At 39.5% G+C, this 21,966-nt stretch overlaps 1 protein-coding gene and 1 long non-coding RNA gene across 2 annotated transcripts in view; one reads left to right on the forward strand and one right to left on the reverse strand.

Moving 5' to 3' along the window:
- The window catches only part of LOC309370759 (uncharacterized protein), a 246,121-nt gene extending 230,704 nt beyond the window's left edge, over positions 1–15,417 (reverse strand). The window contains exon 1 of the transcript XR_014168647.1: positions 15,342–15,417. The gene's annotated coding sequence lies outside the window, so the exon portion shown is untranslated. The remainder of the gene's footprint in view (positions 1–15,341) is intronic.
- The window catches only part of LOC309370773, a 325,382-nt gene that overhangs the window by 131,012 nt on the left and 172,404 nt on the right, over positions 1–21,966 (forward strand). The gene's annotated exons all lie outside the window — the stretch shown is intronic.

Genomic DNA, 21,966 nt, shown 5'->3' on the forward strand with positions numbered 1-21,966 from the left:
AAGGTCTTCACATGAAATAACAAGTATATTTCTATGATATAGCAGGCAAGCTATATTTTTATTAAATCGGTGAAATCTGGACTGCTTACTTTCCAGAACTGGCTCCATTAAAGTCACAAGAACCTTTAAAGGGATTTTTTAAAAATGTAAATTTAATAAGGGCAATCTATTAGCTTGCCTTCAGTCCTGGGCCATGGTAGTGGAATAGGGCCTAGTTCATTTATTTGTATTATGAGCACCAGGATAAACTTCCAACAGGCGAAAGTTTGGATAGGAACCTGACCACAAAAGAGGGGGCAACCACCCCTTTCTTTCTCCCTGTATGTGACAATTCAAATTCTGAGTATTCAAATTATGAGAGGACATATTCACCAATCCTCCACACCACATTGTCACTGCAGTTGGCTGCTATTTTAATGCCATCTGAACAACACATCAATATGTAGCAATGGCAAGGAGTGGAGCAGGGTAGGGACCAGTGAGTTTTCTGTGTCACTGCCAATAGTAGTTGAGGGTGGCATGGAAACTTTCCAAAATGATATGGCCAAAGCATACGCCATCTCAGGTTAAATTGGTGGGGAAATGGCACAATGATCTTGGTAGCGCCATCAAAGCTTCCTATCAGCCCTAAATGAATTGGGGAAAACCCAGTCCTTTTTAGGCATGCTTTTGATGTCATTTGAGCCCCAGGTTCTGATTCTGAGTGTTTTGATGCTGCAGTGTTAACTGAACTATGTTTTAATTTGGCTGTTGCTTACCCATTAGCACTATGGAGTTACTATATTTTACAATGCAAGTCACTTTGGAGGCTATATACAGGGCTGAACATAATATGAATGAGATTTGTGTGTTGAGCATTGAAATGTCTACCACACAGTGGTTGTTTCAAGTCAGCTTCCAGTTCCTTATGGCGGTCATAATGTGTAACTAAGGTGTGTTCTGAAATCAATTCATCCTTAAGTCTTTTCCGTCACACTTTTCATTGAAACCACCATCTTTTATCCTCTATCTAGTTTTTCTTTTTCCTAATGGGGAATTGGTCATATTTAGGGGCTATATCCATGCCTTGCAAAAGTGTCCCATCCATGCCAACCGCTCCTTCATGTCTGATTCAGTTCTTTGACTCCTTTTCTTTGTGATACCCCAAGCCAGGAAATTCAATTCTTGTCCTAGGCAATATCATTTCCCACTCTTCCCCTTTAAGTCTTTGCTAAAATCGACTCACCAGCCACTGCTAAACCTCAGGTCCCTTGTTACCTTTCTAAATACTTTATTACATTTTGCAATATAAAAGTAAAGTGAAAGCTCCTGGACCCAACACGAAGCAAGCCTAACTTAAACCATCTTTCAGCAATTACTTCCTTTCTCTTCCATTTAAGCTGTATATTAATCTCACTTGCATACTTTCCTTTGGTAGAGATTGTGAAACACATCTTATTACAAAACTGAAAAGAGTTTATATCTTTGGAAGTATAAATATAACACCAATAACATTTGCCAGCAGTATTCCTTTAAGCTAAACAAACACTGGTCCCAATAAGTGTGCAATCTAGAAATATTGGGACCACCCCATATAATTCTATATATGACATACTAAAAGAGAATGAAATACATACTTTGGGGTAATCAATGAGACATACATATTTTTTCCCCCTATGTAAAACATATTAAAGCACATTAAATTGAATTTACTTATATTTTATATAGATGCATCATATTCATTATTTCAAATGTAATATTAATCAGTTCATCATAAAAGTGTGTTAATATTCCCAATAACAGCACTGGTTACTTTAAATATTAAAAATTCACATTAGGAATTCCCTTGCCTATATGTGCAGTGCACTATTTGCATTATAGATTGTGGACATGACTGGATGTATGTTTTCCTGTTCTTTATTTTTAAATGATCTTACTACTTGTTTGCAAATGCACAGCAAATGCCAAAGAGATTAGTGATAAACTAGGTCCTAACACTCCAAAATTAAAAGCTCCTAATTATCAACTTTAAATAAATCCTTATTGTATGGCAGAAATAATTTCTCATAAAGTGTTTCTAACATTCAGAGAATGCTTTTAGGACATACAACATTAACATAATTTTTTCGACTGGGGTTCTCTCAGGACATCTGATGAAGTCTCTACCCTTAATTTTAATTGCATAGGCTGCATTCTTAATTAAAAACTGTACAAATGGATTTTATGCCATGCCAAAAGAAATCTGAGTTCATTAGTTATAAAACCTTTTAAAAATTGATGTAAATATGTGAATTCTTTAAAAGTTTGAACTCTGAGTCTTCATTTTATGTTGAGTACCTTTTATCTAGAGAATAATGAAGCCAATATGAATTAGGAGAGTCTGTTTTTCTTCTCCAGCGTTTTTTCCCTCCAGGAGGGATAGCAGGATGGTTGAAACGATAGAAGGTATCTCTTTATGTCATTATGTTCTTCCTTGTAGAACCTGCTTAATTTACAATTTAAGGAGGGAAATTAAAGAAAAGCTTTTGTTGACCCCTTCTGTTTGGGTTATATAAATAAAAGTTCACATATATATTTCCTTAATTCTAGATATTAAAACGTAGCTGCGTCATTTCAAGGCAATAAAATTAATGGAACTCTGTCAAACTATACCTTTTCATGAAGACTCTGGTCACAATTCACACAGAGAAAGGATCTTTTGCCTTGCTAATTTTTTTAAAAAAAGTTGTAGGAAGTGACTAATAAAAGGTAGGAAACAATAACAAAAGGGGAAATGCAATCGGGTAGTTTAATCTATTTCTTGCAGGGCTTTCTTTCCCCACTGGGTGCTTTCCCCCCTTTTTTCTGGATATGGCTAATAGTCCTGAGAAAGCTAGTAAAATATTACCTTTGCTTAAGGCTTCACTATAGACTTACCTAGGAGTAAGTTGCATTACAGTAGGATGTACTTCTGAGTTGTCAGATATTGGGGGGTGCATGGGGTGACCTGGGGGTGCCCAGGCACACCCTAATTTTCCCCCTCAAAATAAAACCTGGGAATTATAAAGAGGGCAAGAGAGTACAGAGTGGCAGCACAGATCCCTCAGCTGTCATGATCTTCAGGGAAACAAGTGGCTGGGAGAGACAAAAGTGGAAGGGAGGAGGGAAGCAGATAATGACATGGGCAGAATAAAAAGGCTGGAATGGATCAGCAATTTCTGCCTGCATCTGTCTCTGGAAGTGACAGGGGGTTCTGCCACGGCTTCCAGATACCAGGAGTGACAGCTTAGCTCCACGAGCACAGCTGCCCGGAGCCATGGGTGCCATGCAGTGTGCATGGCCCTGGCACCAAAATTTGTGGGCGCCCGGCCCCTTCATGGGGAATTTTGTGGGTGCTCAGGCACCCGGGGCCACAGGGAGTAGGCATGTATGCCAGATACAGACACGGGCAAAAGCTACAGATCCATTCCAACCTTTTTATTCTGCCTGCATCTGTCTCTGTCTCATTGCTCTCTCCTTTTCTTTTCTTTTTTTGGTAACTGGATGTTTTTGAGCTATTTCTGAAGAAATTTGGCCAAAATGACACTGCCGCCATGGGCTGCCACACATCTGGATTTTCTCAACATTCAGCCGATTAGTGCAGCTGCAGTGTTCTGTATATGTCTGGGAAAATCTGGACATATGGCAACCCTAATGTTCATCCAAACTGCTAAGCTGGTAAACAGCAGTGTTGGAAACAACCTTTAGTCTGGAATGACACTGTACTGAAAGAGTTTTTAGCAGCATCCATGTGGGCACTGTAACATGCTAAAACAGGCACCCCCAAACTCAGCTTTCTAGATGTTTTGGGACTCCCGTGATCCCAAGCTAACGGGACCAGAGTTCAGGGATGATGGGAATTGTAGTCCCAAAACATCTGGAGGGCCGAGTTTGGGGATGCCTGTGCTAAAATCTATAAGTTGTGGGAATATGGTGTATTCTTTTACAGTGATACCTTGGTTTACAACCATAATCCATTCTGGAGGTCCGGTTGTAAACCAAAACAGGTTGTAACCCAAGGCGCGTTTTCACCAATGGGGCCTCAAAAAAAATGGGTTGTAATCCAAAAAAATGGGTTGTAATCCAAAAAAGGGACACATACTTCAGGGTTTGACGTGGTTGTAATCCAAAACGGTTGTAATCCAAAACGGTTGCAAACCAAGGTACCACTGTACAGCCTTATCAAATATGGCACATATTTAAGACTGTTTATTCTAATGAAAATGAGAGCGCAGGAAAACGATAGGAGTTACTACTGACCAACTAAAAATAGGTAGAATCTGTCTGTATGTTTATTACGTAGGCCTTCTGAAGAACATTGATCTTTTTCAAATAGCGAAAGAGAATATGATAAAGTAACTAGGAAAATTAGTCCTAGTTGTAGTAAGATTTGATCTGACACATGTATGCTCAGCTGAACTTTTAGTTTCCCACATTGCTTTGTGTTTTTGTATATTTCTGTGTTACTGAGTTATGGCAGGCCCAACAGCAAAGGTGTTGAAATGCCACATGAAAGGCAGTTCTTATAGTTTTTCCAACCTGACCCAGAAGCAGGAAGTAACCATAATCACAGCGGAAAGTGTGTTTTACTTGCTTTTTTCCAGTTAAGTCTGGCAAACCCAAGAAGCCCAGATATTACATACAAGCTTTGGATAAGATCCAGAAATGTTAGTTACACTTCAGCCCAACCAAACCTCTGTACCTTTAGAAGTTTAGCCTTTCCAACAAATTTAAGATTATGGAAACATTACCACAATATCTCCTCCTTCCCCACCCCACCCCCTGCAAATGTGGAGCATTCTGCAGTTCATCAGAGAATGGTGTAGCCTTTATTTGGGCAGAACTATACAGGTCTGGACACTGCCAGCCATATACAAGTATATATATCCAGTGCACATACCACTGAACCCATCCAACTTGGGGGAAGAATGATTAAATAATACATCTGTGTGGGTCTTCACACCAAATTTGTGCAGTTTTTCCTCATGATTTGTCTATATTTCTGTTCCAGGATACTAGATATGAATAGAAATTACCCTAAGGTAAATCACAGTTGGTAACACTGAAATTTAAGCCTATTTGGATTTATTTATTTTTTTACTCTGCCCAGTAAAGGAATCATTGCTTGTAGCAATATCATTGCAATATGGTTGTGGCTTGTTGATCTCATGTCTTGCATCTTTCTCTACATTTTGGAGGCTGGATGGTTTTTGTCGGGGGCAAATCCTCGATTCATGTCATCCTTGGATTTTCCAACATTTCCTCAGAGGTCTTTCACTTCCCACAATCTGCCCATCATATCTTCAGTGCTCTTTGACTGACAATGGTGTTTGGGTGTTCTTATTTTTTTCATATGATAGGACTGGACAGCTGGTGACAATGCTCAACAGTCATCTATAGTGACCCACCAGACCCTTGATAAACCTCTTGTCTTTGTTGCCAGTGAAAACTGGGAAGGAAGGAGTGGTTGCCAAGTCAAAGTATATGGTTGGTGAGCTGTGTATCGTTTGGCGGATCATAAGCTGTGAAGTCCTGCCATGACAGCTAGGAAACTTTGATTTCAATTGTTCAGGCTGAATATTGTAATGCAAGCAAAATAGTATCTATAAACTATGCAGGAAAAGAGAATAAATATGTGTAGCGCTTTCCCCCCCTATTTGATTACATAATTCTAAAGAGGCTTTAGAGATGACAACCTAGTTTTAAAACACTGAGTGTTTTGTACCAGAGTTTTATATAGTTTGACTTTGTACATGAGGTAACAAAGAAAGGCAAGGGGGTCTGTGTGCAAAGAAGGCAGATGTCTTGATGAATACACTTGAGCTGTGCTTCTGTTGAGGAGTTATTCCTTGTGAAGGAAGTCACATTATGTTTACTAAGCAGATATTTAACAGCTTGATACTATATATAAGAATACCTGTCTTTACACTAACTCTGTGGTCTTCCCAGAACTGTATGAGAGATTTATTCTTCTGAAAGCTTTTGAAACATAGCTGTCAGTGTTTCCCTTTTTTTAAAAGGGAAATTCTCTTATTCCGAATAGGATTCCTCGCAAGAAAACGGAAAAGTTGACAGCTATGCTTTGAAAGAAAAAGCAATTTTATAAGACTAAACTTTATTTTTATTTCATTTCTGCTACTTGGTGTTAACCAATATCTATCTTCATTCAGTTCCTTCCAAATCAAGTTTTGCAATTAAAGGAAATTGTTTAAGGGTACATTACTCAGGAGAAAAAGACAGGGGTACACAGTTGTAGATGGTGGATCATGAATTCGCCTGAAGGGTAGCCTCTAAATTTGGATTGGGTTTGTGAGTTTCCAACTCTCTGTACTTTTGCTATGATACCAAATACATGTTACCTGAAAAGGATTGTGTCAATTTGCCTAAATAGGAACAGTGTGAGGTAAGAAACAGTCACTGTTCTTTAAAAGATATCTAAGAAAATGCTGGGTCACTCTGCATTATTTTCCAATTAACGTTAGCTGCAGTGACTCCCCCCACCCAAGAAAAAATCCTAGCTCCTTCATCCCCTCAGTTTATCGGTCTGTGAAAATGGCATGAAGCATATAAGATTCCAGTGTTGAAAGGCCTGGCTAGTTAACGTTTACAGAGAGCTTTGAGAGATGTGGCTGAAAGAAAGCATAAGTAAGGTAGCAGCTGTACTATTCCATGCTGTGGACGGCAGGGAACCTTGTTAATGATTCAATAGGTGGCCCTTGTCCCTTTGATTCAGTACTGAATCACTGTGCCAAAAGGAGCTAGGGGGTATTCTCTTGCTGGAGGTGCTGTCTTTTAAGTAAAAAAGCAAAACTGAGGTCCTGACCACTGCTGGTCATGGGATTTTGTGAGCATAAGACTAGGAATATTGGGAGGGATGTTCAAAGGACCAAAAGAAACATTTCAGGGTTAAGTGAAGTGATTTCTGCATTCATTTGCCTCCCATATCTCTGAAGGAAGAGTTGTAAGGCTTAATTAGTTAAATACTTTGAGACCTTTGGATGAAAGATTTGACAGCAATTCCAAGCATCATTAAGTGCCGCATTCTGAAGTTCTGGTTTGTTTTGTGTGTGTTTTCCCCCCTTTTTCTTTTACATTGACCTTAGGCACAAATCATGTTGACAGAAGACTTTGTTTTTTGGCCTTTATAAACAGAACACATTAAGAAAATCCCAAAGGGAATGAACTGTTTGTCCATCTGAAGCATTGCACACACACCCAAGTAGTGTTGTTTTCCTCTTCTTAATATGGGTTTGGTACCATTTGTGCCTAAGGATGGTAGAATCTGTCCATTTCTGTTTCTCTTGGTTTCTCATTTCCCCTACCTTAAGTTTTGTTTTCAATGTTTCCATATTAGTTTGCTAAAAAAGAAAATGAAAATTCATCAACATATTTCTTCTAACATACATGTTTTTGTATGCTATTTTGGCTAACATACATGTTTGTCAAAGGCATTTTGCCTAATATAATGCATTTTCAATGCCAGCCCCCCGCCCCCCCAAAAAAATTATGCACTTTTATGCATACTTTACCCTAGCACATACATTTTTGTAGACATCATTTGGCTGGACAACTGCATTGAAAAATTCAGAGAAGTGCAAATTTTGAAGGATGGCTGCACTTCAGTTCACATTTTGTTCTCGAAAGTGAGACTTAGGTAGACTCACCATTAAATGCAAACAGAATCAAATTTCTTACCGCATCCCTATTTTTGCACCAGCTAGCCCCCCTCCTCATTCTAATGCTTAACTAGATACCTCTCCACAAGCACACATCCTGCATGGATTTATAAATCTCCTTCACAAATCTTAGCCTACATGGGAAAGGGATTTGTTTATATTTTTATGAGAAGATTAGGCAAGGAAAATGGATTTACCCAATATTAAACATGTCTCAAGTGAGTGTGCTTTTATGGATGCTGCAACCTGTATAGGTTGTGATAGTCATTGGGGTTTTGAACGTGTCATTTTGCCTGAAGGGCTACACAGTTCCAGATGTTATACAGATTCCCCTTGTATGTCAAGGTGGCTTGTCCTCAGTCCCTTAGGCCTTCCCTGCTCTTGGTCTAACAATTAACTCACCTGTTTGGAATGCTTCATCATACTGGACCTCTTGAGTTCTGCCCAGTAGCTCACAGATGTGCTTACTTGTGAGTTTCCTAAAATATTTTTTTTCATGTGAAAGTTAAGTTAGTCTATAGCCAATTAGTCCTTTAAAAAAAATCCTTCTTTTATTTTCTAGCATTGTGGTTCAGAAAAAGGGTATGGAACTTTCCCCAAATTATATTCTATATAGCGTGATTCAGTAAGTTCAAGCACACAAACAGTTCTGCATGCAGTCCCGCCCCCCTTTGTGTGTGTGTGTGTGTGTGTGTGTGTGTGTGTGAGAGAGAGAGAGAGAGAGAGAGAGAGAGAGAGAGAGAGAGAGAGAGAGAGAGAGCAGGAACTGCACAGCAAATTAAGCCTATCGTGGGTTGTAATATGTTTGATTAGGTTTTGGTTTCCAATTTTGCAAATATCTTTTCCATACAACTTTCTGATTTTAACATACTGTTTCTTTCATGTATCATCTCTCATCTGCAAGGAAGTTTCAAAGTTACCACAAGAAGCAGTTGTCCTATTAAACCTCCAAAGCATTTTTTTTTCTTTTAACCAATAATGTGTGTTAACCCACCAGGGTTGACAAAGACCTGTAGTGGCTATCTATGGCCACTCATATCCTTTTTTTAAAACAAAACGAAACACAGAACCTTAAAACAATCTTGACTGGAGTCCAGAAATAATTTTAGTGACCTACCTTCTTACATGGAATAACATGTAACCTTTCAAGAAATAGGGCTGGATCTAGACACATCAAAGAAGCATTTCAGTTAAATGAAAACGGGGAACAAAGGTAGAGAAAAACGGGACTCCACAGCACCATCTGGTGGCAAAATGTCATATTGCATATACAACACATATAAATCACTTTTTCTTTACCAATCTAGCTGAGTCCTAGGTCTCAACTACAACCCACCATATTCTCATATAATGAAACGGGCCACAGCTCATTTGACTGCTTTCACATGGCAGTTTATTCTATTTCATCATCATTTTTAATTTGTATACCGTCTTTCATGACGATTCCCTGTTAATTTCCACATTATGCCTGTGAATTCTCACAATGTAAATGCCACTTCCAGAACTATAGTGGAACATAGTGCAAATACCACATATTTCCATAGTATTTGCAAACATCCCCACCCCAGAAGCAAATAACATGGAAATGAGCTCTAAACTTGCCCTATATTCCACTATAGTTCTGAAGTGGCTTTGACCTCTGTGGAAGCTCAAGTAAAATGCGGAACTTAACAGTTAGGGAAAAGATGCAAGAATGGAATAAACTGGCATGTGAATGCAGCCATCGAAAGCTGCCTTGTACCAAGTCAGGCACTTTGTACATCTTGTCCAACACTGGGAGCAAGTGCAGTTCTTTCATATCACCTGCTGTCTTACCTGATCCTTTTCACTGGACTGAGGGAAAGAGACCAAGTTGTACACATTTGGGAATGGATTCTTTTTTTCATGTTTTAAGCTCTCCTGCTCAGAGGTACTTCGGCCACATTTACAGAGGTGTGGCTTTTTTGTCCAATGGACCTCCTTTTTTTTAGCTGTACTTGCAGCTATATGGACCTTTTACAGTGGTACCTCAGGTTAAGTACTTAATTCGTTCCTGAGGTCCGTACTTAACCTGAAACTGTTCTTAACCTGAAGCACCACTTTAGCTAATGGGGCCTCCTGCTGCTGCCGCGCCGCCGAAGCACGATTTCTGTTCTCATCCTGAAGCAAATTTCTTAACCTGAAGCACTATTTCTGGGTTAGCAGAGTCTGTAACCTGAAGCGCATGTAACCCGAGGTACCACTGTATTTGCTTGCCTCTGCCTCTGGTTAAACTAGCAAGACTGATGGAAAGCCCTGTCTGTTGTGTCCGTGTGTTGGTGTGTGTAGTTCTTCAGAGAAACATGAATATGCACACTAGCATTGATGCACATAACAATAGTTTAGTTACTTTTTAAAAAAAGTGCAAGGAGACAATGAAGGAAATGACATGAAGGGGGTGATGAGGAAAGAGAAGTTGAACACTGCCAGGCTGTCATCAACTACTATGTCATGGTGTGGTTTCAGCTTCTGAGTCTGAGCACATTAGGCTAGCCTCTGAGACAGGAGGAAAGTCTTTGCAATAGCTGAATCGCTGTGCTTGCCTTTAAACTGGGAAAAGCTTAACTGGTGAATGGTGGGAGATTCCTGAGTGATCATTGCACCGTTAAAATGCACCTACTTACAAAGACCGTTTTATAGCCCAAACGCCTTTGAATTCAACACAGAATGAAAACGGCAAAAGCAAGCACTTCTAGAGAGAAGAAAATTCCATTTTCTTATTTAGTGTCTCTATTTCTTAGCAAGATTTGGCACAAGACTGAGGCAGCTCAAGTGAACTAGGAAAGTGTGGCCACAAGAGAATTTTAATTTATTGATGGTTCTTGCCCTACTGTACATTCACTGCTGCTATTTGAGTGTAATGGATGAAGCAGATGTTTGACACTGCAGCACCTCTTCATAACTTCACTCTTCAAAAACAGTTTTACAAGTGCTTACTCGTATTGGTTCCCATTCAGCACAGGAAACTGAGGTCATTGTGAAACATGAGGCCCAGGCAGGAGACTGAACTCATGTGCACTGCAGCTGGGCCTACATCGTCTAAGCACGTTAGCAATTTATGAAACAGCCATAATTTTCAGCTTATGGACAAAGAAATAAAAGTGTTGACACCATTATTGTAACATCTGTGAAGGGAAAAAATATGAGTTCACTGCTAAGTGAACAAATGGTGCAAGAGTTATAAAGATTCTTTTATGCTTAATTGTATTCATTAACAGCAGTAATTATTTTTAACATGTGCAATTTCTTCAGCTTTGACCTCAACCTGAAAGGTTAGGAACTTACAATACAATGAGTTCTCTTTCTCTCTCCCATTACTTTGTTAGCATTGTTCTATACAACAAATTGGCAAGAGCAGATTACCTGTCTGATTTGCTTTTAGCAATTTCTGCATAGTTAGATTCATTTGATTTCTTTATGATTATCTTAACATACACTCTTCTTGGAAAGCTTCAGGTTTTTTCTCTCTTTGAGTCACTTAATAAGTCATTTTCTAGCTTACTGTAACAAAGATAAAGGTTCATTTATTCCCTCAGAAGCAGCCCTTTACTCTGAGAAACCAATTAATGCTCTGTTTTATTTATGCCCAATAGCTGGTTTTGCAAAATACTTTGGACTCAAAACTAACGATATATAAATCTCAGGAAGCAGATTAAGGAGCTTCTTACATGTTACGGTTTGGAATAAAATAGCCAGAGGCTTCCAAGGAGTAATGTCCCCTTTAGGGTCAGTTCACGGTGCTGGATATTTCAATGTGATTATGAAGGAGGGAACACAGAAGTGTGGAGAGAAATTAGCATGAAGTGGCTTGCACAGGCAATTAGCTGGTAGCCATCACTATCATCACAGCTGCTATAGAAAGGATTACCAGGATGACTGCAGATTCACCACATACGCAGCTTGATTTACACTCAGTTAATGGGGAGTGGGGGTGGATTTCATTAGCATGAACTTTTCCTTAATTTATGAGTAAGTAACTATATATGTGCATTTTTGAGGAATGAATGGGTAGCGTCATATTGATCTCAGTCCAGCACATGGGCACCATTAAGGGTGGATAATTGCCATAGTCTCCTTTGTGTGCGGAAGCCCACATTCAATCTGCATCTTGTTGCACAGCTCAGAGTCCCTAGCCCTGTGCAGACTTTGTGATGGAGGTGTGAGAATTATACTTGCTGTTCCCTACTCTCCCATCCTTCATCATTCGCCGGCACAGGCACAATATAAAAGGTAAAGGGACCCCTGACCATTAGGTCCAGTTGTGACTGACTCTGGGGTTGTGGCGCTCATCTCGCTTTATTGGCAGAGGGAGCCAGTGTACAGCTTCCAGGTCATGTGGCCAGCATGATTAAGCCGCTTCTGGCGAACCAGAGCAGCTCACGGAAATGCTGTTTACCTTCCCGCCGGAGCGGTACCTATTTATCTACTTGCACTTTGACTTGTTTCGAACTGCTAGGTTGGCAGGAGCAGGGACTGAACGAGAGCTCACCCCGTCGCGGGGATTCAAACTGCTGACCTTCTGATTGGCAGGTCCTAGGCTCTGTGGTTTAACCCACAGCGCCACCCGCGTCCCTAGGTACAATATACATACTATTTTATGAACATAGGGCCCTCTCTGCATTATTGGGGCGCCTAGAAAAGCTGTGGTCCCATACAAATGGACAGACTCATATAATCACATGGGCTTTGAAGAGTGAATGGAGCTTAGATGTGTAGAGAACATTTCTTCTTCTCCATATATCTGCAAGGGATACTGTTGCAGATCACTCAGCTCCTACAGTTCAGCACTAATGACCAGCACCTCCTACCAGCAACATAGCATACAATTTGGTCATGCCTGGAACTGTGCTAAATTCCTCATTGGAAATTACATATTCAAAGAAGCCAAAGAAATCATAGGCGATAATATTCATCTTAACCAAAAAGAATATTCCCCTTGGGTCTGGTAGTTTTGCTTTTTCCAGGATGTTGCTTCCAGTATCATGTCTCTATGCATTTATGACCTTTGAACTCATTGTCCCGCTTTGCCATTTAATCCACTAGGCTAGGGGGAGCCAACATAGTGCCCTCAATATGTTGTAGTCCAGCTCCCATCATCTATCTGCATTGGCCACGCTGGCTGGAGTTGATGGGAGTTGGAATCCAACAACTTCTGGAGAGCTGCAAGCAGGGCTGGTGCTATCATTAGGCCAACTAGGCAGCTGCTCAGGGTGAAGACCTCAGAAAGGTGCAGTACTGAGATTTGAGGGGCACAGTTATATACAGATTGGGGTTTTTATGTCTTATAAATGTCTGATAAAATTCTTCAAAATATAAAATGAAAGGGAAATATTGCCTTTTGGAAGTAATTCATACAAAGATAACTTTTTAAAAATTGAGCCCAGCCCTTTTTTTGGCGGGGTGCAAGGAATTAGCCTTGCCCAGGGCACATAATAGACTGGCATCAGCACTAGCTGCAGGTTACCCACCATTACGCTGGCTTGTGGCAAGCTTCATGATTTGCTTTTAAGTTGTCCATTACAGTACTGCGCTAAAAGGCATTGCTGCTAGAGCTGAACCAAAATTTGTCAGGAGACAATTTTCTGAGACCACTTCTGCGATCTTTCAATTTTTCTCCCTGCCATCTCTAGAAAAAGCAGTCCACTTTGCGGAATTTTCTCCAAATATTCTCAACCCTTTTTTGATCTTGTCAAGATGCCTTAATGCAACAAAGACGTGCTCAAAGGGCCAGTATGGCAGAGAAGCCATGAAATTCCCTTGCTCTAATCAGCAAAACTCTTTACCAGGTTACTTTTAGTTATTGGATGGTGCTATGTCACCTTGGGCTAGGGGGACCTCTTTTTTTTATTTCAAAGAGGACATGTTTTGGTGCCCACTGTGAGGACTATACCAGTGCTGAGCAAGAAATTGTTTCACAAGCCAATATGTACTACTGTTTATTACCCTCAGGAATATAGACCTGCAAATGAATGAGAAACACTTCCATAATGGCTATGATCTTTTTTCTGAATTAGAAACAGATTGAAGCGAACTATTTTTATTCAAGTCCCAAGATTTGAGTGAGTCACTCTGAGTGTTATAAATTGGATATATGCTGAAGTGGGTTACCTGCCCGTTTGTGGAAATTGCCTTTGTTCTGCCCACCGCAGCAAATTTCATCAGATAATTAGCACTCGTTCTTTAGGCTTTCAGAATTTCTACAGTTCTCTCTGAGTGGGAGGTACAAGTTTAGAAATATTCTGTGAGGTTACTGTTGCTACGGTAACCACTCCATTGGCATTCACGTACTTAACACCCCATCAGGAACAGCTAAATATGTTGTTTTTTTACAAATATGTATAAGAGGTACAAACACCAAATCATAAGACTAATGTGTGTAAGCCAAGGGGGTGGGGAGGGTTATTTCAAGAGCAGAAAGGATGTGAGCAGTCAGGTTTACTGGCATCCAACTTTCATATCTACTCCCAAGTAGATTCTCCATCTAAAAATATAACTTTGGGAAGTTCATCATGAGGTATTTAAAGGCGGAAGTAGAAAACCAATGAGGCAAATTTGTAAGGCAGATGATGTTCAGCAAAATATACACTGTAAAGGAACAAAATTTTGGACTGGAAGGAAACACACAGACATACTCTGAGTTCTGTGAGCATGCTAGCAGACCTCTTTTTATATTGTCTATCCCTTTGCAAACCAGTGGAGGTTATTAGGGCAGGTAGGGCTCTGTCCCAACATCCTCAGCCAGGCCTTGCCTGCCTGCCTTTTTTCATTGCAAATGCTGCAGGTATGTGCTGTTTGCCAACTTCATCTTCCATGATGTTACATAGAGATGGGATCTATTGCCATCTGAAACAATATGAGAACCAAAACACACTCATGCTTCAAAATCAACACTTGCCCAAATTTTGTAATGCAGTTTCCCAGACAGTAATTACCAAAATCCCTATATTTAAAAATTAATTCATTAGTGAAAAATAGCAAAGAAAAATGTGCCATGTTAGAAGTTGCTTACATAAATGTGTACATTATTCAAAATGGCTGACAAGAACGTGTTCATCGGGAGAAATGCACACTACAATGCTCACAAATTGCTGCAGAAATGTGGAGAACTGAATCTGTGGAAAAATGAGAAACTTTTAGAACTGAAATGTGCAGAATGTTTCATCCCTAATGTCAGTAAATTACCACCCAGGAGACAATTCTGAAGTGAGGAAATCATGGTTCTTTTGCAGTAAAAGACACATACATACCTCCTGTCTCCCCCCACCTCTCTGCCTTCAATATTAGGAATTTAAGCATTTAAAAAAAAACAGCAAACTATATCACAGGTGGCAAAGAGATTGAGAAGCATATTATCTGTCATAACTACCCTTCAGGAGCCACCTTCAAGATTTTGTTTTAAACTACAATATCAGTCTAGTACTTATTAGCTGTGTATCAACCTCTTGTATAGATTGAGAGAAGACAGTTGCAGCAACCAAAGTGAAAATAACTGGAATAGAATGAGAGTGAGAAAACTAGGGGTAATGCTTGCATCTGATAATTCTTTGCATGTCATTAAATAGAAGGAAAAAGGACCCAGTAATGACCAGCCTACAGACTTCAGGCAAATTTAGCAGATCAAAGGAGGATCAAACATAATATCTAGCTCACCTGCTACAATTCCTTTAATACTTGTTTCTGATCCATCTGTTTGAGATCTGTGGGATCTTTGTTGCTGGAGAAATGTTGCAGCGTTCATTGCAATTTATACATTGTAACAGCTAAGAACTATTCCAGTTATATTTTGGTGTTGGATCAAAATCCTATTACACAGTGGAAGCAAGTCTCACAGAGCTCAATGGCAGTTACTTCTGAGCAGACCTGCATACAATTGCATTGCATTCTGAGGACTAAAATGCACAAGTCCTGTGTTCTAGGCAGACCTGTTCAGACTTCCATTATGAGAAAAGAGCACAAGCTCTGCCCCCTATGACTTTCTATGGGTTCAAGAGATTCTGCAGGAGGGAAGTTTCTTGTGCCCATGGAGGCTTTTGCTTTTGTTTAATATCACATGTAAGAAAGAAAGAGAGAGAGAAAGAAATGAACAGCCCAATCTTAGTTATGTTCACTCAGAAATTCCCATGATCTGCAGTGGGACTGCAATAAATATGTATGCTTAGGACCTCAGCCAAAGGTTATGATTTTAACAAAATACTGAATGTTGTTTGCAAGTATCTTGTAGGCCATATTTTAGATACCCACATACACAAAAAATATACTGAAGTACAGTGGTTTGAAATGTTTTGAAAATCAATCCTGCTTGGTGGGAGAATATTGCAAAAGGAAACAAAACAAAAAGCAAGGTTTTACCCAACTTTCCTAGAAGTATACAGTTTATTTTTAGCACTGAACATTTGTTGTTTTTCCCTAAGGGGATGTAGAGTTTCATGACACTGTAGGGAGCGAAAAACTCAACTGACAGCCAAAGAACAAATTCCATGAACAAATTAAGAGATGCCAACTAGATGAAGGGCATTGGTTTGGCTCAAACTTCTAGTGGTTTGTATGCTGAGTTTTGCTTCTGAAAGAAGGAGTCTAATTGGGTTATTGGCCAAGGATTTACTTTGTGCAACCTCAGGATTGCTCATTCCAAGACACAGACACGGCAAATATAAACTGAAAGCAGAAACTTGGGTTCTTCTGCAGTCATTAGATGAACTATTGGCACAATGACAAACTTGCCTTGGCCACAATCCTTGAACTAGTTTGTGAATTCTCAGGGAACTTCACTGAGACTACTCAAATAGAAATGGTAGCAAGACTGCAAATACAGACAATAATTTAAGCGTACAAGATTTGTTGAATGGAACAACCTTTCACAAATCATTATCTTGTTCTTTCAATAAATGAGGGGGGAAGAATGTCCAACTATTATTCAGACTTTTAACTGAAATTGATATCTATTCATGTATAGATATGGTAGGGGGGAGGAATATAGATAAACCAAAATGTTGTCATATGATAATCTCTCCCTGCCCCTCCTTCTCCTTCTCTCTGGGATGGTTTTTATGAAAAGAAGCAAGGGGGCAAGCCGCCTTATATAATCCCACTTCAACCACTGCCAAGATCATGCTTGTGTTTCAACCTTTTAAACCAGTATGCATGAAAATGGGATGCTGGTCCAAAGTTTTATTTGAGCAATTAAAATATGCTGAAATGTATGGCATAGTCATGTATAAGAAAGAAGCAACTTGCATCCTTTTAAATATATCAAATCATAATCTGCTGAATAAGTTCCCAGAAACATCATGTGGGGTAAGAGTACAATAAAATGTGTAATGGTCTTGAAATACACCCCCTCACACAATATTTCTTTCCCCTTTTTTCCTGCTTTAATCTGTTTGCCCAGCCAGTGGTTGCTGTTATGGTAACTGTGCAACTGATTCATCTTTTCTAGTGCTAGATCATTTTGCAGTGGTTGTTCGCAGTAGCAACCATGAAATGGGATTCCTGTCTGTAGGCATCTCACCACCTCCAATGCTATCAAAACCAGAGGCAATCTAGTGCCTGCCAAATAGATCGCTAAACTGTTCTGGGTATTCTCTGTGAGAGACCACCTGTGTCTTCTTGTTTTGGTGTTAATAAAGTTTCACAGTAGGATGGTGGACGGCCAAAGGAAGTAGAACCGGAAGGTCTTTAAATCTGTTCAGTTTGCTACTGTTTGACTTTACTAGAAAAAGAAAAAGGTCTGAATGGACATGGAAAATAACTTTAAGTTAGGTTCCTTGTTTTATTCGATGTACAAATTTGTAATGTCTGTGAAAATATAAACAGAGCTGGGAAAACTATTACTAAAATAAAAAAGATGTTACGAGCCATTTTGTACATTTAGAAAAATGAAATTGAATTAGCGCCAGATTTTAATCTTATATAGAAATAGTTGAGCAATATGCCCTCACTCTGAAAATTTGCAAATTACATGTTGTTTTTCCTGCTTGAGGAGTACAAATTGAAATGAGATGTTTTATAGCTTGACTAAGTTCTCTTGACAAAGGCTAATGTTTTACTATATGTTATTGGTTTTAGTGCTTTATTTATTCAAAAGGAATACCAGAAATACCATCATCAGCAATACAAATTAATTGGCCATCCACACAACTAAATATGGATTTATTTATTGAGGAGAATGACAATGCAAAATCACTGTCAAATAAGGACAGACAAGTATGCCACTATCTCGTTGGGGCGGGGGGGGGCAGAGTCAAGTCATTGAGAACATTGAAATCAATGCTCACTTTTTGTGTTTGTTTCCTGAGAATGCTTGAAGAAAATATCAATGGCAGTCTCAAAGTACCTTCTTCTACCACCATCTCCTTCTCCTCGGCTCTCCAGGGGTGTAGGGGAAATCACTGGCATTCCCAAGGCCCGAGGAGAACATGTTTTCATACTGGATATGGGAAGAAGCCCAAGAATCTTTGGTGAAAAACTGGCAATAGTTGAATCATTTCCATGATGGCAAAGGCTCTATGTGGGCATTACCTTCTCCTTGAGGGATATGTCACAAATACTATCAGTTTCCTGTCAGGGATTTAGCCCTTCTTCAAGTAAGTTACTGGGACCTTTAGTGAACAGAGGAAGGGGAGATGGCAGTGCATGAAGGATTGAGGTGATTAAAAGTGTGCCTCTCATATGCTCCCAGCATTCTATTGTCAAGGTTCCACTTCAGAATCTCTGGGTTGTCTGACCTTGCCAGTTTCCTAACTCACCATAGGTCAGATAGTGAAAAAACTGGGCAAAACTATTCATAAGAACCTCCCATGGAAATTTGTGATGGACAACTCATTTCCTCAACATTCTTCTTCTAACCATGACAGTCTATAACACCTCAGAGAACGGGGCAGGGAAGAAACCGAAGACTACTGAGAGGAATAGACTCATGGATAACTCTGGTTCCTCCTCTTTGTTGAGAAACATTGCACATTGTGATATTTCTAATCACAGACATGAAGTTACCTGAGGTGCCTCCTATGACATCGGGCTGCTCACAAAAATATTTATTTGTAAAAGTAAGCTCTAAACAATAATGTTTGAACTGGTTTATGAGATTGGGAGGACACACTCTTCCTGGCAAAAATGGTCCTGCAGCTACAGTGTGAGAACAGAGAAGAAATGCTTCATGAATTCTTTAACTCTGGAGTTAATCCAGCCTGTTTCAAGGAGAGGTTGCCCAGTCTGCTTCTGTTAACAGTTATTATTCATAACATAAGACCAGCCTTTACAATTGCAGCAACATTGCCAACATTTTGAATGAATATGGCACTGATTTATGTCAATTAAATATCACGCCAGTGCACTTGTGGACTTATATCGATAACAAGCACTTCTGCTTTTAGGTAAAATTATGTGGATGTGCAAGGAAGAAAAATGCTCTCGGACTGGTCCTCTGAAATTCTGGTAAGTTTCATCCCTGCCTTGAATAACTTTTTTTTATGCACCATTGTTTATTGGATTTTGGATACTTTTCTTTGCTCTGTGTCTAATACATGTGCCTAGCTTTTATCTCAATGCTTAGCAGTTATCAGGTAAGAGGATCTCCTGGATACTTTAAAAAAAAATCAGCCTCCATACACATCCAAACACACAAGACTTAGGAAAGCATACCGTAATTCCTTTTCTTTCAGCTTCAAGTCCAGACTCCAGTTTACATAGAGATAATTGGCTAACAGAACAGCAGGTAGTCAACCATTGAACTTATTAATGGAGTTGTTCTTTACCTAGAGATCAATGTCAAAATTCTTCTTTGAGGCTAAGCTTTTATAGCCAATACAATATTCCCAATAGGTTTTTGCCTCAACAAAATTCTCAGTTCATGTACATCAACATAGTTCTATTAACTTCCACAGAGACACACAAATTTGCACCACCTGACACAATCTAGTGTTCTGCCTTCAAAGTGCTTTCCATTGGATTTGCAAGGAGAAAACAAACTATTCAAAAACCCCAGCTATTTGTTCGATAAAGAGGAATGTATATGTATTATATATTGAACTGGGAGAGATATAAATACTTAATGACTTAAGCTCTGCAGAAATTGTGCAATATTTTTGTACGCCACAACCAGTTTGTAAATACTGCTCTTACAAAGATGCAAATATATGCAATAAAAAGTTCAGAGGGGAAAATAAATGAGGTCATAGCTAGTTGTACTCTTTTGCTTACCTTTATCAATGGGGTGCAGTTAGTAGAAAGAAAGGCAGAGAGGCAAAGGAGGAGAGACCACAGAAGATCTGAAGACTAGGAAATGGTTGCTTTCCATTAATATATGTGATAAAAAATGACTTAATTAGTCAATTTGTTTTGCTGATAGCTTATTTAATCCATGCATCATTTTAAATAGTTGTATATAATTGAGGTATTAGCAATTATTATTATTTCAATTTATTAGGCATGTGACACATAAGACTGCAAGCAAGTTACAAAATCTAAAAGCAGGAAGTATGGGATAAAAGCAGGGGTGGATGGGAATAATGCATTGCAATTTAAAAATACAGTAACTTATAAAACAAACCCAAGAAAATAGCAGTAAAAATTCCAGCAGCAAAAAACTTACCATTTATGACAGGAAAATCATCCTAATGCACCAAAAGGTACATTTTTATCTGGCACTGAAGGGATGCTCGTGCCAGACAGACCTCGGTGTAGAGAGCATTCAAAACATGGGAAGCCACAACTGAAGAGGCCCTTGCCCTCACCCTCCGAACCTCTCTCAAAGGAAGCACCCAAAAGAGAGCCACAGATGGGAGATTGAATAGATAATGGAGTCCTGCTTCAAGGTGTGAATGTTGGATTATGTGCAGGCTCACATGATCCAGGATATGTTCTCCAGAAGGGGTACCTCCAGTAAAACTAGTTTTGAGAGACAAAAGAGCTACTATAAGGGAAGAAGGATTTAATCTATTCTACCATACTGTGAGCTAAAGTTGGGGAACACAAAATAGGGGACTGCCCACTACTCTTTGCTAGCCCTTGAAGTTACCCCAGTTCCCAGCATCCTCAGTGACATTTTGAGGGGTCCTGGAGAATAGCTCTTGAGTCATATGTTGCTTCACTGGTGCCCCAAACAATACTGCTGCCCCAGAGATTCTTTGAATTGTTTGCGCTGTTAGGACAGCCCTGATTAGATTAGCCTAGTGATATCTTTCCCACATCCTTAAATCTATTGGGTTTATTTCTGCAGTGCATTTAAGAGTCCTTTATATAATACTTTAAATATACTGTACTTGACGTGGAGCTCAATAGCTTGTTTCCTTAAATTATTTTAACCTTAATAATTTAGAGAAGGGTGATTTCCCCCCCTTTTTTTAAAAAAGAGAGTTTGCTATAAAAAGTCCTTTTAGCACAGTTCTGCTAGAGAGTCTTATTAATTTGACACACATAAAAATGTAACGCTCCTTTACCTGAGGCAAACTTTTGGCAGGTCAGACACAACCCTTCATGGCAAGCACAGAGAAAAACAAAGAGTGAGAGAGAAAGAGAAAGAGGAGAAAATGGACTGTCCAAGCCGAGACAGGCACAAAGAACTCATTTGTTCAGCATTCATGTCAAGAGCCAGAAGGCATCTCTTTCACCTTTGGCTTTTCATGGCCACCACTATGTAGCGATGATGCCTAGGGGAATGGCATTTGCAGGGCAGAAGAAAATGGGAAATCTAGAGTCTTTCCCAGAATACCACCTTGCAAAACTGTGACAAGTTGCAGGCTGCACCATATATATATATATATATATATATATATATATATATATATATATATATATATATATATATGCAGGTTTTGGTGTCCTCGGGTGTCTTCCCGTGTAAAAGTTGGGGTGTCTAGGCGACGTTTCGACGAGGTCTCACTCGTCATCTTCAGGCTGGTGCTTTCGGCTTCTTGTTACTGGAACAGAGCAGGATCTCAGTGTTTGAGTTCCTATAAATACTGTTGAGGGGGTGTGGTGTATAGCCTCCAATGTTCTGGGCAGAGAGGAAGTTCCCAGGCTAGTGTGCCTTTTCTTCTTTTGTTCCTTAATTACTTGAGGGATATCTTGAGTGATTTCTTGAGTGATATCCTGAGTACCACTTAGGTGGGTCATTAGGTGTGGATTAGTTGCTAAAGTCTTTGTGTCTTGACCTCTTGAACTTTGTGAAGAGTTTTTCTGAGAAGATGGCTGTACTGCACTTAGTTGTGCTCTGGCTTGGCTTCGTGTATAGGGGCGAGCTGTGGTTTTGTGGCCTGTGTCAGCCAGATCTGTGTAG

The sequence above is a fragment of the Podarcis melisellensis genome (genome assembly GCF_964234715.1).
Source record: "Podarcis melisellensis genome assembly, chromosome: 5".
NCBI lineage: Eukaryota > Metazoa > Chordata > Lepidosauria > Squamata > Lacertidae > Podarcis > Podarcis melisellensis.